General features: G+C 40.4%; 1 long non-coding RNA gene across 1 annotated transcript; it reads left to right on the top strand.

Moving 5' to 3' along the window:
- The first annotated feature begins 11,223 nt into the window (after positions 1 to 11,223).
- LOC118156710 lies at positions 11,224 to 15,629 on the top strand. Its single transcript, XR_004746397.1, has 2 exons — positions 11,224 to 11,382; positions 15,619 to 15,629. It is a non-coding gene; the product is annotated as an uncharacterized LOC118156710 (long non-coding RNA).
- The last annotated feature ends 553 nt before the right edge of the window (positions 15,630 to 16,182 follow it).

The following is a 16,182-nucleotide window of genomic DNA, read 5'->3' as shown; positions in this document are numbered from 1 at the left end:
GTGTCTCCCTTGGGGCCATGGGAGACAAAATTCTGACTCAGTAAGCATTTAATATACATATAAAAATAGTTCCCCTAAGAAGGACTGGAGTTATTTACGATACATAGAATATGCTAGAAATTATAGAAGTCCTTGTTTTAATGCAAGTTACTTTTTTTTTTTTTTTTAAATAATCACTGAAAAAATATATCTTGAACAGAGATCCTGAATTATGTTAATAATCTGTACCCCGATATTATTAGACATTGATGATAATAAGATATTAGTTTTATTAAGTATGCAGTATGAATTGATGAAAAATAATGTGCGAATAATTATTGTGCTAAATTTTAGAAGGTGGTAAAGTGCTATTTTTTTTTGTATACTGAACAGATCTTCTGAGGTCAAGGCTCATTCGCTCTTCTTGAGGATCTTTTCTCAATTCACTTTCATTTTGAATTCTGACATCACTCTTTCATGATTACAAGGTATTACTATCTAAATGTTCCACAGAGTTTACTGAGATTACACAAGCTCATGAATGGAAAAAAGAACTAAATTACCTTATTTATGTCTGCCATTTATCACCCTGCTCTCTTCTTGTCACTTGCAATGAAGGCAGAGCAACTTAGTATCACTGTATCACTGTGTGCAGGCTTATCTTACTGAAAACAAAATATCAAGGAGAATTCTATAAATAGCTACCTTTTAATTTATTTCTTAGAACTACCATCTACTTTTAATTGCATCGTGACAAAACTATCTTCTAGTGCATGCTGAGCTCCTCTGAATTTATTGTTTAAAGTTTCTGGCATACATTTTGGGTGAACCTGCCTAAATTTGCACAATTTTTTCTCATGAGACGTAGAACAATGTCCCAGTATTCTACTGATTGTACAGATATATTATACCATGTTACGCTAAGTGTACAAATAAGTGTACAAATTCCACCTTGTGTGAAATCTACTCATTAGAATGTTACTGTTTGGAATATCTATGGGTTCAGTAAGTTGTTGTTGTTGTTGTTGTTTGTTCCCCCTCCCCCCCCATGGGAAAGTCAAGGTTTGAATGGCGATAACTACATGTTAGATTATGATTTCTAGCTTCTTTTTAGGTTCACTTTGCTTGTACAGTTCAAACTGGAGCAGTCTGAACAACATTCTTATAAGATGTTCTCCTATACTGATAGATTTTGCTGTTAAGATATTTAATATGCTAAACACAGGGCCTCCTTAGTGTAGACTAACTGTTGGCCCATCCAGTGTATCATTATTAAATTCTTTATTGCCAATAGAAATCAATAGTTTAGTGTCATCAATAATGTTTATTAAAATATGTTAATGTCCGAGGAGATATGAAGACATACAAGATGAAAGATATTTAACCTTTAGTAGAATGAGGCTTAGGAAAAGAAATAAATATCTCTTTTAAAGCATAATTTTAATATCAAATTTCTTCTAGCACTGAGGACTGATGATTTGTATTAAGATATTTTACACCCTAGCAATTCTAATGTGTCTGCTACTGGCTCAGAAGAAACATGAGTTGATCAATTCGATTTGTAATTACATTTGGGAAAAGGGATTATGGAGACAAATATACTCACCTGTTTTATTCCCAAGAGTCTAACATGAAATTAATCACTGAACCAATCTTCCTCATGCTCTTTCAATATTGATAATGTGTAATCTTTTTCTAAGTCTGCAGAACCTCATGCTCACATTAGAGTCCTTAAGAACACAGGAGGCATCAAGAAGAGGTACAGAGGGGTGAGTAGGGGTGCATAGCAACATGGTGACCACCTGGCAGAAAGTCATGCTACCTCTTCCTCTGATCTTCCAGTACCCAGTAGGACTAATGTAGCCACTCAGTCAGAGCTTCATTTGGTTCATGTGACCACACAGGTTTTGGATGTTTTACTAGGTGTGTCTGGAGTGACTCTTGGAGGTGGAGGGCAGTAGTGAGCACAGTTGTGGAAGATGTGTCCAGAGAGAACTGCTCTGCCTGGAGGCTGAGCTTCAGGAGGAAGTGGGTAAACTGAGGAGCATATGGGAATCCAAGAAGGAGGCAGATGAATGTGCAGAGCTGTGCTCTGCAATTTCTGGTATACATGTGCCAACTTAACACAACAAACACAGAGATTCATCCCGTATCTCTGTTCAGCACCGGGGTGAAACCAGAGACTGGTCAGACAGGGAGGAGTGGAAGAAAGTTACTGTTCAGAGCCACGAGGGAATACCCTCCTTGCCTTCCTAGCTGTCTTTCCATAATGTGTGAGACTTTCCATAATGTGTAAGATAGATGAGGGACAAGATGAAATGGAGGGAGAGGAATCAGTGAATGAAGTACTACATCTACCTCCCTCATCATGGTTAGATCAACCAACTTCTTGCATCAAGATCAGCATCAAGACCAGCACTGAGAAGAAAAAGAGGCGAGTAATGGTCATAGAGGATTTCCTCTCAGGGGAACAGAGGCACCCATCTTCTGACTGGACTCTCTTTTCAGAGAGGGCTTGGATCAGGAATGTTGCTGAAGTATTGAAGAATTTAGTTCAGCCTTCAGAGTATTACCCAGTACTGCTTTTTCATGTAGGTACCCATGATAGTAGATCAAGAAATTTCAGGTCAAAAAAATAAATTTTAGGGCCCTTGAAAGACTGCTAAAGGATGCAGGTGCTGAAGTAGTGTTTTCCTTATTCTCCCAGTAACATATAAACACACTGGAAGAAACCAGTGAGCACAGACCATCAACGTCTGGTTCCAAACCTGGTACCTCTCCACAATTTATTTATTTTTCCATCCATGACAGACTCTCTGAGACACATATTCTGCTCAGGCCTGAAGGGGTACACCTGTCTGGATAGGGAAAATATTTATTTGTCCATAAGCTAGTAGGATGGATTGACAGAGTTTTAAACTATGATTGTTGGGGAAAGAGGGTACCAGGAATACTCTACACAGGCCAAGGGATGGTGTAGTTATCAGGAGTATTTACACTTATCCAGGGAGCACCAAGTATTTTGGAGCCCATGAAATGCATGTGTACCAATGTATATCTATGATATGAGAAACAAAGAGGAGGAACTGGAAACTTTGGAGGTGTAGGAGTTCGTGAGAGTTCATTACTTTTTACTAACTACCTTTTAGAAGCACAGGAATAGGTGTTCACTGTGTTGTAAGTCAAGAATGGGAGGCAGAAGGCCAGTTCAGCTGAACAGGGTACTCTTGGAAATCAAGCAGAAAAAGTGTATAATCTCTATAAACAAGATTAGGCCATACAGAAAAATTACAGAGCTGCAGTTTGCATTTACAAGAAAACATGAAAAAACATAGCTCAACTACAGTTAAAAATGGCCAGTGATGTCTCAGATAACAAAAAAGGCTCAAAACTTGTTCCCCAAGGCTCAGTCTTGGAGCCAGTTCTGTTTTTTTTTTTTTTTTTTTTTTTTTTTTTTTTTTTTTTTTTAAATCGGTGATGTGAATTCAGGAGTTGAATGTATCCTTGGTAAATATGCTGATGATACTACACTGGGAGGTGCTGCTGATTCACTTCAGGGATGAGAGGGTTTCTCTAGAGAGATTGGAGCATTGGGCCATGAACAACAGCATGAAATTTAGAAACACGGAATCATAGAATCATTAAGGTTGGAAAAGACCTTCAAGATCATCTGGTCCAACCATCACCCTAGTACCAATGTCACCCACTAAAACAGGATGTGGCACTTAGCCATGTTGAACCTCATCCCATTGGCCTCTACCCATTGACCAATCTTCTCCATGTCCCACTTCATGTTCTTCCTACACTCCAACCAATTGACGCTTCACCCCAACTTGGTGTCATCTGCAAACTTACAGAAGGTGCACTCAATTCCCACATCCAAATCATCAATAAAGATATTAAATAGGTTGGGTTCCAACACTGACCCCTGGGGAACACCATTCATGACTGGTCGCCAGCAGAATTTCTCTCTGTTCACCACTAGTCTCTAGATTTGGCCATCCAGCCAGTTTTTACCCAGCAAAGAGTGTACTGACCAAGCCATGGGCTGCCAGCTTCAGAAAGAATAGCCAGCTTCAGGAGAATACTGTGGGAGACCGTGTCAAAAGCATTGCTGAAGTCTAGGTAGACTGCATCAACAGCCTTTCCCTCATCCACCAGATGGGTCACCCGGTAATAGAAGATGAGGTTGGTCGGGCAGAATTGGCCTTTCGTGAACCCATGCTTACTGGGCCTGATCCCCCTGTTGTCCTGCATACACTATGTGATTGCATTCAAGATGATTTGTTCCATCACCTTTCCTGGCACCGAGGTCAGGCTGACAGGCCTGTAGTTCCCTGAGTCCTCCTTATGACCTTTCTTATAGATTGGCATCACATTAAAAAGCCTCTAGTCAGCTGGGACCTCTCCAGATGGCCATGACTGCTTATAGATGATGGAAAGTGGCCCAGCAATCACATTATAAGTTCTACATAGTAAAATTGCTATGTTGTGGTGCTCACCTTGTATTACACATCACTGAGATTTGTGGGATATGTTCCAAAGAGATAATGTATGGAAAATGATGGAAACATCATACACACAGTAAATTTATCAGTGGACTTTGGGAGGGATACGTTTCTGTACTGGGTCTGGCTGGGATGTTAACTTTCCCTGCAGCAGCCCATACAGTGCTGCGCTCTGCACTTGTAGCTAGAACAGCAGTGGTATCACACCAGTGTTGTGTCTGCTGCTGAGAAGTGCTGGCACAGCATCAGGACTCTCTCTGACCCTCCTAGGGGGTGGGCAAAAAGTGAGAAAGAAACATCAGCAGGGCAGCTGACCTAAACCAACCAAAGGGATATTCCATACCATATGATGTCACACTCAGCAATAAAAGGTGGAAAAAGGAAGAAGAGGGGAGGGGTGGGCTCTCGTTGCGAAACGTCTGTCCTCCTCCCGAACACTGGCTACGTGCGTTGAGGCCCTGCTTCAAGGACGTGGTCAAGCATCGCTCATTTGTGGGAAGTAGAGAGTAATTTCTTTCCTCTGCACTTCCACATAGCCTTTACTTGTTTTGTTTAGTTATTCCCTTTCCCCCCCTCCCTTTTCCCCTTTCCCTTTTTTCCCTTTAGTTGAATTGTTTAATTAATAATAATATTTCCTTAATTATATATATATATATATATTTCCCCTTTTTAATTAAATCATCCTTATCTCAACCCGTGAGTTGTTCTTTCCTTTACTTCTTCCCCTCCTCATCTGAGGAGGGGGAGTGAGAGAGTGGTTGTGGTGTTCAACTGCCTAGCACGGTAAAACCACCACAGTTTCATAAGATTACAAAGCAATTTTATTTGTGTATGGTGCAATGCAGGATTTTTAACATTTTGATGGATCAGTGAGGTCATATATTTAAATAGATTTTTAAGCAAAACATATTATTGAGATGTAGTGGGTTTATGTGGCAATATTTTGGTATTGATTTCAATAATCACTGCTGCACCTCCCCCCCACCCTCCCCCACCAGCCAGAGCAGAGCCAATAAGCAATGTTGTTTGCACTTCTGAGAGCAGATTTAAGAAAGGGGGGGCGGGGGGTAGGGATGGGGAGGGGAGGGAGGGGAAGAAAACAGCTGGGAGACTGAGGAGTGAGAAATAGCCCTGCAGACACCAAGGTCAGGGCAGAAGAAGTGGGGGAAGGTGCTCCAGGTGCTGGAGCAGAAGTTCCCCTGTGGTGAGGACCATGGTGAAGCATGTTGTCCCTCTGCAGCCTATGGTGCACAACAGTGGAGCAAATTTGCATGCTGCAGCCCATGGAGGAGACCACGATGGAGCAGGTGGATATGTCCTGAAGGAGGCTGTGGCCCTTGGAGAACCCTCACCTGACCAGAGTCTGGGCCAGAGGTGCAGCCTGTGGAGAGGAGCCCATGCAGGAGCAGGGGATCTTGGGGGAGCTGCTGCCTGTAGGGTACCCAAGTTGGAGCAGGCTGTTCCTGATGGCTGGGTCCCATAGTATGGACCCATATTTGGATCAGTTCTTGAAGACCTGATGCCTCTGGGAAGCCCATGCAGTGTCAGGAAGGACTGCATCCCTTGGTAGGGACCCCACACTGGAGCAGGTGAAGAGAGTGACTGAGAAAGAGCAGTGGAGGCAAAGTACTGTAGACTGACCATGACTCCCATAACATTCCCTGTACCACTCAGGGGGAGGAGGTGGAAGAGGGTGGAAGGAAGGAAGGTATTTTTGGTTTAATTCCTTTATTTCTCACTTCTTTTGCTTGTTAGTAGTAGGCAATAAACCTTACTATCTGCCTAATCTGAGTCTGTTTTACCCATCACAATAATAGTTCAGTCTTCCTGTCCTTCTCTCAAACCTTGAGCCCTTTGAATCGTATTTTCTTCCCCTTTCCCTTTGAGGAGGGTGAGCGAGATAGTTGTTGTGGTGGAGCTCAGCTGCCCACCTGAGCAAAGCCACCTCATGAGTATACCAATATAATTTCAGCTTTTCTTAGAACTGGGCTGGATTATCAGATCACCAATACAGTTTAGAGAAATAGCCTTATTTCTAGCCTCTAAATAGCCTTATTTCTAGCCTCTAAAAACAAGAATTAATTTCAGTAGGAACAAATACAGTGTTTTATATTTTTAAAATAGGAATAATTGGCTCCTCAAATACAAGTTAGGGATAACTGACAAAACAGAAATTTTACAAGTCTGAGGTTATTGAGTCATAAAATGAAAAATAATATCATAATGTAAAAAAAAAAAAAAAAGTTAAAATTTTAAGATGTATAAATTCTAAGATAGATGGGACAAGCCTAAAATTTCCATACTACCCCTTTTTTTCACAGAAACTAACAGTAACTAACAGTAACAATGGCAACAGTAGAAACTCACAGTTAGAAGACATAAATACAGGAGTGATTATCATCTAGCAGTCTGATCACTTCCTAAGAGTGCCTTGGGAGATAACAAGTGAAAAAAGAAATTAAGAGGATAGATACAGAGTGCTACTGCATAGAAGAAAAATGTTCTTCTCCTTAGGGATTTGAACAAAATAAACGAGCTTAATGTTCACTAAAAGAGATACATGTTTTTAATCTGAATAAAAAATCTTAATGAAAAGGGTATTGAGCTCTGGAAACAAGAAATTAAGATTGTAGAGACTCCATTATTTTAAGTTTGTGTTAGAGAAACTTTTATGGCAAAATACAGCTACTGCTTGTTGTAGTTTAGGTGAGAAAATGGGCAAGATGACTCCATAAAGTCCCTTCAGGACTTGGCCCTTCATCTCAAGAAAGATGCACCTCATTTGACATAATTTCACCTTGCAGCTAGTAGCCTAGCAAAACCACAAGTATCACACAATAATAATATTAATATAATTCATGTCATTTTTTCATGAATAAATCATGAACAACTCATAAAACACTACAACAATTCATGAAGTGAACAACTATGGGAAAAATTGCAAGCAAGTTTTGGGCACCTCATACTTGTTTGATGTCCCTCTAAGCTTGCAATGTTCAGTTGCACACTAAGTGTGCCATTGAATGGTAGATTTTTAATGCTGATTGTAAGTGCAAAATAATTTGCACACTTCCTTCAAACTCTTGTACATGCCTTTGTGAATGGATTTAATCATTTTTATGACTGTTACTTCATTGCTTAAAAAAAAAAAAAAGGAAAATTTCAGAAAAACAAGTTATGGTCAAAGTTTCAATATGATTCTTGCAAGAAAAAAATAAAAATTCAGATTCCCTCCCCCCTTTTATTTTAACCTCACTTCTTTCTTCAGAAACGTAGATATTATTCTGTTGATTGTGTTTCTAATTTTCTACATATTAAAGTCCTTTTTGTTTGTTTGTTTGTTTAAATTTTTGTCTGTGAAAAAGTTGACACAAGTCAAAATTTTCACTTTGGTTTACTATTTTGTAAAATTTCTGAAGATGAAGATTTTCTGAAAGGTTCCAGAATAGAAAAATAAAACAAAATGAAAGAAGAATCCCTGCACAATGCTGAATTTACTAGAAGAAGAAAACAAACAAAACAACAACAACAAAATGGAAAACCTTAAATTGAAGGTTGGAGAAAAAAATGTTTTTTGAAAACTGAGGAAAAGCATTAAAATAAATTAAAAGCTATAGAAATATTCTGAATTCATTTTGTTAAAGAATGTTTTGCTACAAATGATTTTCTTATTTTAAAAATATTTAATAGAAATCTTGATGAGTCCTGCTGATTTTTTTTTTTTTTTTTTTTTTTTATAAGTTGTTCTTTGCATGTCTAACAATGCAACTTCTGGCTCAAATGTGAAGAATATCACCAGTGTCCCCTGGGAATTAATTCTAGGTCCCACTCTTTATGACATCTTTGTTTATGACCTGAGTCTATCCTAAATTTGCTGATGACATAAAACTGTGAGGAGTGGTGCCATCCAGAGAGACGTAACGGAGTGGAGAAATGGGCAGGAACTTCATAAAGTTCACAATACAGAATTGCAAAGTCCTGCCTCTGGTGAAGAATAACGCTAATAAACAATCAATAACATGTTAGAGGTCAACCATTTGTGAAACAGTTTCATGGAAAAGGCGCTGGGGGTCCTGACCGACACCAGGTTAAACATGAGCCAGCAGTGTGCCCTTACAGCACACAGAGAAGGCCACCAGCTGCCTGTACTACATTAGGGGTAGTGTTGCGCACAAGAGAGATGACCTTTCCCATTTACTCAGTGTTAGTGTGGACATACCTGGAGTACTGTGTCCAAGTCTGGACTCCCCAGTATGAGACATGGACAAACTGGAAAGATTTAAGCAGAAGGCCACAGAGACGATCAAAGAGCTGGAGCAACTCTACTATCATGAGAGGCTGAGAGAGCTAGGACTGCTCAGCTTAAAGAAGATGATGCTTGGGGGGAATCTCATCAATAAATAGCTGGAGGGGAGAGTGTAAAGAAGATGGAGTCAGGCTCTTTTCAGTGGTGCCCAGTGACAAGACCAGAGGCAATGGGCACAAAGTAAAACACATGATGTTCCATCTAAACATCAGCAAGTACTTTACTGTGTGGATGACAGAGCACTGGCAGATGTTGCCGAGAGAGGTTGTGGAGTCTTCTCCCTTGGGATCTTAAAAAGCCGGCTCAATGTGGTCATGGGCAACTTGTTCAGGGGTGAAGTTCAAAACTACTGGGAGAGACACCCATGACAGGTACCTGCCTATACCCTCCCACACACCTTACCACCCGCCACAAGGCTGTTTCGGGACAGATTCCCGGGTAAGCTTTCTAAACAATCAACTTATCTTAGAGAGAAGAGGAGACCCATTATGCAGAATTAGAAATAGCAATATACGAGTTACACATGGATATTTAAAATACTCATAAACTGTTGAGTTGTGATTAGCCCTCTGTGATCAAAGGAGAAGGTACCATTCCTGATATTATTCATAAACTGACTTCCAGATGAGGAAAGGAAGGCAGTGTAATTCTGAATATTCTCTAAAGATAGTTTCCATGAGACCCAAATGATAACAGTGCAGAGCCTGAATGCCAGATTAAACTCAAGGCCAGTGCTTGGCAGCACAGCGAGTTTAAAAAAAAAAAAAAAAACAACAAAAAACAAAACAAAACAAAACAAAAAAAACAGATTGTAGCACATTCTCAGATCGGATATAGAGGAGAAAGGAGAATATGACACGTGTTGCATGACACATGATCAAACAAGCCAATATTAACAGGACACTGAACATGGTGACTAGCAAGTAAGTGTGTTAGTTGTAAGAGTTTTAATCAATTCTATTTTTATCTCAACCCTTCGAGCCCCACGTTGGGTGCCAAAAAGGACCGTGGTGGTTTTACCATGCTAGGCAGCTGAATACCACAACTGCTCTCTCACTCCCCCTCCTCAGATGAGGAGGGGGAGAAGTAAAGGAAAGAACAACTCACGGGTTGAGATAAGGATAAATTAATTGAAGGAAAAATGTTATTAAGGAAATATTATTATTAATTAAAAAATTCAACTAAGTGGAAAAAAAGGGAAAGTGGAAAGGGAGGGGAAAGGGAATAAAAAATAAAAACAAAACAAAACAAAACAAGTAAAGGCTACGTGGCTGTGCAGAGGAAAGAAATTACTCTCTACTTCCCACAAATGAGCGATGCTTGAACACGTCCTTGAAGCAGAGCCTCAATAAACGTAGCTGGTGTTCAGGAGGAGGACATATGTTTTCACAACGAGAGCCCACCCCTTCCCTATTCTTCCTTTTTCCACCTTTTATTGCTGAGTGTGACATCATATGGTATGGAATATCCCTTTGGTTGGGTTAGGTCAGCTGCCCTGGTGATGTTTCTTTCTTACTTTTTTTTGCCCACCCCCTAGGAGGGTTAGAGAGAGTCCTGATGCTGTGCCAGCACTGCTCAGCAGCAGACACAACACTGGTGTGATACCAGTGCTGTTCTAGCTACAAGTTCAGAGTGCAGCACTGTATGGGCTGCTGCAGGGAAAGTTAACATCCCATTCAGACCCAGTACAACTGTTCATAAAAGGACAAGATAAAGAATGTCAAACATGCAAGGCCTTGAGATAACAGGAGCCCCTCGGTATATTATATATTCATGTGGTATGAATGAGATGTGCTAGGGGCATCTCTGTGTGATTGTGTGATTGTGCTGTGCATAAGACGCAGCATCTCTGCGAAGTGAGTGCAGAGTTCCAGTCCGTGGTTCTGTATTCTCCGTGAGGGGATCAGCCAGAGATGAACGAAGTTCATAACAGACCAAAAAGAAGTGCTGTTTTATCCCAGTTTTGATTGGTGGTGCCCAATATATGTGCCTGGCGGTGTATCTTGTGATCCTATTTTTGCTCTTATATGTTTTGAGTGTGACAAGAAGAAAGGTGGGAGCATTATCTAAGTAATAGTTTAGAAGTTTTGGTATATTTGCTGTGGTGTTTGGTCAGTTTCCCAAGTACTGGGGGCGGAGAGGGCTGACTGATTATCAAAGTGGCAGAAAGGAGAGAGTCACTTCTTTGGTGGTTTGGGCTTGGGCCCTGGGAATTTGGTAAGAAGGGGGAGAGCGAATTTATTTAGGCCTCAATACCTTTCTAAACTCTCATATTGACGGATACGCAGGAGTGATTCCTTGTTTGGTATGGTCTTACTAAATAAGTGCGTGAGAAAAATTGGTATTCAGCTTGGAATTCGGTCCTGTTGAAATGTAAATTTTGTGGAAAAGGTGGTATTGTTTGTCTAGAAGACAGACGACTGAGTGCTTCAGGTGTTTTCCAGAAATCCTGTGGATTTATGATTGTAACGAGGCTCATTAATAATCTGAAATAGTAAAGCTTTATGTGGGAAGAAGAGTTTAAGCTCAGAGAATTGGGACATTTGGGAAGAAGATTAGGAAAAGATAGTAAAAACCTGCAATAAAAAGGTTTGTGTGGAAACTGAATCAAGGGACAGTATCTAATAAAGAATAGCAATAAATGAATAAATATATGGGAATGGGAAATCAAGGAAATGAGTAATATCCAAAACAAAGACATTTTAAAGAAGGCCTCCTTGAGTGCATATTGGCATATTGGAAGGATATTGTTAGAACTGGGGGCACAGAAAGCAAGAGGACTTTCACTAAGTATTGCAATCAACAGTGGCCACAATATAAGCTAAATGGCCACTTTATGGATCAATCGACTATAACACTATCTTCCAATTAATGTTGTTTTTTGAGGAGAGAAGGGAAATGGGATGAAATGTTGTGTACTGATATGTTGTTTCAGCATCTTGGAGGGAAAAGGTATGGAATTAAATTGGCCCCTGACTGAGCCTTTGGTGCTGGCATTAGAAAAGTACAGGCTAGAGAAAGATAAAGGAAGTGTTAAAAGGGTTGTTGAAGGTGTTAAAGGTGTGGCATCTAGTATTTGATAAAGCTGTTTGAAGTTGAATGAGCAGGGAAAGAGGATGTAGGAATGTTAATAGTTATGCCTCAACCCGAGGTAGAGATCTCAAAATGATGGGTGTGAGACCTCTGGGGCAGAGGGACCACGGGTCCAAGAGAGTTGTCATGGAAACAGTAAAACAGCTAACTCTTAAAACAGCCTGAGTTCATGTGTGAGCTCAGATTGCCAATGGGACTGCTCAGGGAACTTTCAACAATTGCATTCCCCTGATGAACCACCTCCCCCCAACTGAGACCCTAATCACCCTGGAAATTATGAACAGCTATACCGAAATCTGGTTAAATTGGGAATTGAGAATTTGTGCAAACAAGATCCAAAAGAAACCCGTATGGAATTTTTGGACCAACTTTTGAAATGCAATGAAGAATAAAAAAATAAATAAGTAAATTTGGACCTGGCTTCAGAAAACAAACAGAGGCAATTGGCTAGCCTCTTTCTAGGGCAATTGGCCCCTAATATCAGAAATAAATTTTCTTAGGCTGCGGGATAAACTTACAACAGTAGGGAAAAATGGGGACCTAGCCTAGCAGGTCCACTGGTTGAATTTTTTGTTAGTTAAGGGAGCTTCTTTCTCTGTGTTAATTAGTCTGTAAATGTAATAGGAGCAACTGGCCAACAGGAAAAGGCTTTTTTTTTTTTTTTTTTTTTTTTTTTTTTTTTTTTTTTCTTTCTTTCTTTCCAATGCTTGGAATTTAAATTGGGAAAAATGATTGGAATTACAAAATGAGAAAAGCAGTCAAGAAGTTTGGTTCATGGTACTAGATTTAAAGGATGCCTTTTTCTGCCTGCCTGAGGCAAATGAAAAACAGAAACTCTTTGCCTTTGAATGGGAAAATCCTAATAGAGGATGGAAAACTGATTATTTGGACAGTGTTACCACAGGGGTTCAAGAATAGCCCCACTATATTTGGGAAACAACTAGCCTGTGATCTTGAAGTTTGAAAGACCCCTTCAGGAAAAGGGGACACTGTTGCAATACACAAATGATAGCTACTGAAGAAGAAAAGGAATGTGTACAATGGACTATTATTTTACTTTTATTTATTTATTTATTTATTTATTTATTTATTTATTTATTTATTTATTTTTCGGCACTATTACTGTGAACCCAGCCTCTTTCCTCAGTAACAGAGTTTCCAGATCACCCATTCATGATTGCATTAAGACCATGGACACGGTATACTCCAGCTGACCCGACTTCTAGGAAACACCCCTAGAAGATGTGGAGGATTGGTATATAGATGGCAGCAGCTTCGTCTGCCAGGGATTTCGCCTCGCAGGATATGCGGTAATAAACATCAGCCCAAAAGGTGGAAATCAGATTTGAAACATGCCTTTGGTGTGGCACATGCACACGGGGCAATTTGGAAGGAGAGAGGACTTTTATCTTCCTCAATTAAACATGCAGAAGAGGCTGATAGCAGTTATTAGGGAAGATGGAAAAAGGAGGCCCAGACAGGAACAGCCCTGGCTAGGCAAGGATCAATGTGCCCTATGTAAGACATTTGGGCATTGGAAAAACGAATGCCTAGAACAGAAAAGAAATGGAAAAGGGAACCGGAGAATGGGAGGTGGTGGTCGCGCATGCAAAAGACAACTGAAGAGGACCAAGGAAATCTACCCCAGCAGATCTGCTGGTTATAAAAATGAAGCTGGTGAAGGAGGGAAAAGGGGTGGAACTTATGGTCGATGTGGGGGCAACATATTCAGTTTTATATAAAGCATTAGTATCAGTGGGGAATGACTACATGGTAGTGAAGGGGACAACTGGTCAATCTGAAATAGCATAGTTCTGCAAACCATTGAAATATAAATATGGGAAACAGTAGGGCATTCATAAGTTCCTATATATGCCCAACTCCCCGGACTCACTCCTAGAGAGAGATTTATTGGAAAGATTACAAGAACCATTTCATTTAAAAAATGGGAGATTATTCTGGAGGTAAATGATCAGAGATATGTGGAAGTGTTGAGTTTGATATTGACAGCTATTGAGACCAAAGAGGAAATTAGTGAGGAAATCCTAAGTCAAGTGTTTTCCGGAGTATGATCTTCTAATGTACCAGGGAAGGCGAAAAATACACTTCCAATAAAAATTAAACTTAAGGAAGGAAAACAGCCAGTCAGAATTAAACACTACCCCTTGGAAAAGGAAGAAGGAAATAGCTTGATAATTGATTAACATGCTTAACACCAAAGCTAACTTGGTTTACCGTTTTAGACCTGAAGGATGTCTTCTTTTACCTCCCTCTCCATGAAGCCATCCAGAAAAATTTTGCATTTGACTGGAAAAGCTCTAAGAGTGGGCACAAAACACAGCTCACATGGACAAAGTTGCCTCAGAGATTTAAGAACTCACCCACCTTGTTCGGAGAACCACTTGCAAAGGACTTGGAGACTTGGGAAGCCCCATCAGGAGAAGGAAGGCTGTTGCAGTATGTAGATGACCTCTTAACAGCCACACAGACAGAAGCATGTGTGGCCTGGATGGGGGTTGCCCTGGGAATTCTAGCACAGGACCTGGTGCCATATCGAAGGGCGGTTGCTTATTTTTCTAAGCAGCAGTATGCTGTTGCCAAGGGATGGCTGAGATGCCTTAGAGCCATTGCAGCAGTGGTGCTAAATATCCAGGAAGCACACAAGTTCACGCTGGGACAGAAAATAACTGTGCTAGTGTCCCACACAGTGTCCGCAGTGCTGGAAGTGAAAGGTGGTCACTGGCTTTTCCCAAAAAGGTTCCTGAAATCAGCAGAAACCAAGGGGAGCCAGTACACCATGACTGCCTGGAGACCATTGAAGCTACCTACTCCAGATCTGAAGGACACTTCTTTTGATGATGTGGAAATATGGGAGCAGCTATATCATCAGCGGAAAATGACATTCAGGGTATGCAGTTACCACTTCCAAAGATGTAATAGAATCTGGACCTTTGCCAACAGATAACCTCTGCACAAAAGGCCGAGATAATTGCTCTGTCCCGTGCCTTAGAAAAAGTAAAAGGAAAGAAAATAAACATCTATACAGACTCAAGATATGTGTTTGGGGTTATACATGCACATGGAGCCATCTGGAAAGAAAGAGGACTGTTGAACTGGCCAGAAGAAGAAGAAAAAACAAAAACAAAAACAAACAAAAAACCAACATCAAACATGCAAAAGAAATAGTGAGATTATTGGAAGCAGTTCAGCTACCTGAAAAGGTAACAATCATGCACATTAAGGCACATCAGAAGGTGAGCTCAGAATTGGAGGAAGGAAATGATCTGGCAGAGAGGCAAAAGAAGTAGCAGAAGGTCAGGTACCAACTGAAGGAGCCCTGATTCCAGATGGGCAGATTCCCCTTGAAGGTAAGCCTGTATATAACAAAAAGGATAGCAAATTAATCAAAAGTCAAAAGGGATAATATAACCAAGAGGGATGGGCTATTACCAAAGAAGGGAAGGGGAAGCTAGTCATCCCCTCCAATTTATTGTGGTCATTGGTAAAGGAAAAACACCGGAAAACACATTGGGGAATAGATGCTTTGTATAACTATCTAATTGGAAAAATTATTGCCAGGAACTTATATGCTATCATCACTCAAATAACTTAACAATGTGATCTTTGTGTCCAGACTAACCCCCAAAATGCCCCCAAACCAAAAGTAGTTCAAATTGGAAAAGGCCATGGGCCTGGGCAACTGTGGCAAATTGACTTTTCTGAACTTCCAAGAAAAGGGGGGTGTCAATATTTACTGGTGTTAACATATACCTTTTAAGGATGGCCAGAGGCTTTCCCCAGTAGGTCTGCCAAAGCCCGAGAGGTAAGTAAGTCTCTTGTAGAGATAACTTTGAAACTACAATGGGAAGGACTATACCAGGTGCTCCTTACTACCTTCACTGCAATTAAGATCAAGGAACAGAGTGCCTGGATTCACCATTCTCAAGTGAAGAGAGCTCCAGAAGCCCCCTGGAAAGTAACACTGGGTGACGGTGAATTGAAACTAAAGCTCAGTAGAGCAAAATGAGGACATTATGGTCAGGAGAATTTAGTAATATAGTTAGCAAAAATGTAGTTAACAGAAATGTTTTATTTTTGTGGCTTATAGCTGTAATTGTGATTCAAGAATTGGAAGGTGCCTCTATGATAATAGAGAATGGTGAGTGGCCTTGGTCTGAAGCCATAACAATAGAGGATAAGAGCATTAATGGAAAGTTGGAAGTTATGTTTTTTTGATGAACAAATGGTTACCATTTACATACATTTTCAGAATGGTAAAAATTAGGGGAAGATGGG

Source organism: Oxyura jamaicensis, chromosome Z, assembly GCF_011077185.1.
Source record: "Oxyura jamaicensis isolate SHBP4307 breed ruddy duck chromosome Z, BPBGC_Ojam_1.0, whole genome shotgun sequence".
Lineage (NCBI taxonomy): Eukaryota > Metazoa > Chordata > Aves > Anseriformes > Anatidae > Oxyura > Oxyura jamaicensis.
This window is presented reverse-complemented; position numbering and strand designations above follow the sequence as displayed.